At 44.1% G+C, this 1,448-nt stretch overlaps 1 long non-coding RNA gene across 1 annotated transcript; it reads left to right on the top strand.

The window, feature by feature from the left end:
* Positions 1 to 354: 354 nt before the first annotated feature.
* Positions 355 to 988, top strand: LOC115589668 (uncharacterized). The gene is made up of 3 exons (XR_003985570.1): positions 355 to 578; positions 695 to 807; positions 935 to 988. It is a non-coding gene; the product is annotated as an uncharacterized LOC115589668 (long non-coding RNA).
* Positions 989 to 1,448: the final 460 nt, after the last annotated feature.

Here is a 1,448-nt window from a genome sequence, read left to right as displayed (position 1 = left end):
TGTTTGCAAAGCAAAAAAAAACAACAAAAAACAATCAAGTAAATGCAAGGTCACAAATCAAGGCATCCTCTCTAATTGAGTCTCTTCTATGCCTGACACTCTGCACTGCGCAGCAACCTCTGAAGGAGCGGAGAGTTAATGGCGTCGAGCAGCGAGTGGACTGTGTGTGCCGTCAGTGTCGTGTTTTATCACTAACGGACTGTGAGCTGTTGTCGGACGACGTGCTGTGAGAGTGCGAGTTGGACTCACCATCGCAGTCGAAGTGTTTTATTGTACACGAAGCAAGTTCGGCTAAGCTAGTTAGCAGGAGCTAGGCAAGGCTAGTAGGAGCTAAGCTAGCGGCCCGGCCATTGTCGAGAGGAAGCCTGCGCTGATGGGAGGAGCTTTGCCGGGTCGCCACAGAGAGTGTCGCCGACGGAGGCGCTTCGCTGCCGCCGAGGGACACGGAGGTTTATCGCTGCGAGCATTTTGTTCTCACAGACTAACCTCGCATCACAACGAGGCTGTGACCTCCTATTAGCTCGGAGCTATGTCTGCAAGTCCAGATTTACATGATGCCGATAATGACGCCATCGTGTGTAAGTAACGTTTACTGTTTTCTCCCTCCTTGTTTAATTTTACTGTGACTCGTGTATTTATTATTATTTTTTTTTTTTATATAACGTTATACCTTTCTTTTTTAATTGTTTCCCAGCTGCCTGTAAGACATTCAGAGACGGTAACGTTACGCAGGAGCTTCAGGTACAAACAACCAGATCTTGCATCGCAGGCGGAAGCTGTGAGGAGTTCAGCTCGGAGTCAAAGAGGGTAAGATTTATTAGATTAGATCCGTTTTTGGTCAATGTGACTATTTTTCAGGTGCATTAAAAGATGTGATGTGTCCATATGCAGTGCATCGCGCAGTACTGATTGTCTTTATTGATTGTTTTTACAGCTGCTGGAAGCCAGACCGTGTGCTAGATGAGGATGAGGTGGACCATTGCAAGTGCGCCACAATGGACCTGATGTCTGAGGAGGAAGAAGGCGGGGTGTCTGGATGGAGCCAGGAGCTCACCGAGCTTTGTGCCGCACTGCAGTCGAGATTAGAGGCGATTCCGAAGTACAGAGCGACGCACCACAGACGTCTGCAAAACGGACCGAATTCATACAGGAGGCCGGCAGTTACCCACAGCTCCGATGCTTTGTATATAGTTGTGTGTTTGTGCTAATAAAGCTCTGTCTTTGAATGAATAGCACCTTCCTGGCAAATTTTCCTTTCCTCAATAAATTCATTCATGTATTTGATGAGATATATATGCTTGTTTAAAAGTAGTGGTTTCATCCAATACAATCCAATTTTTATATTTATTTATATACTTTTAAACAAGCATATATATATGTGTGTGTGTGTGTGTGTATATATATGTATATATATATATATATATATATATATATATATATATATATAT

Source organism: Sparus aurata, chromosome 10 (assembly GCF_900880675.1).
Source record: "Sparus aurata chromosome 10, fSpaAur1.1, whole genome shotgun sequence".
NCBI classification, from domain to species: Eukaryota; Metazoa; Chordata; class Actinopteri; order Spariformes; family Sparidae; genus Sparus; species Sparus aurata.
This window is presented reverse-complemented; position numbering and strand designations above follow the sequence as displayed.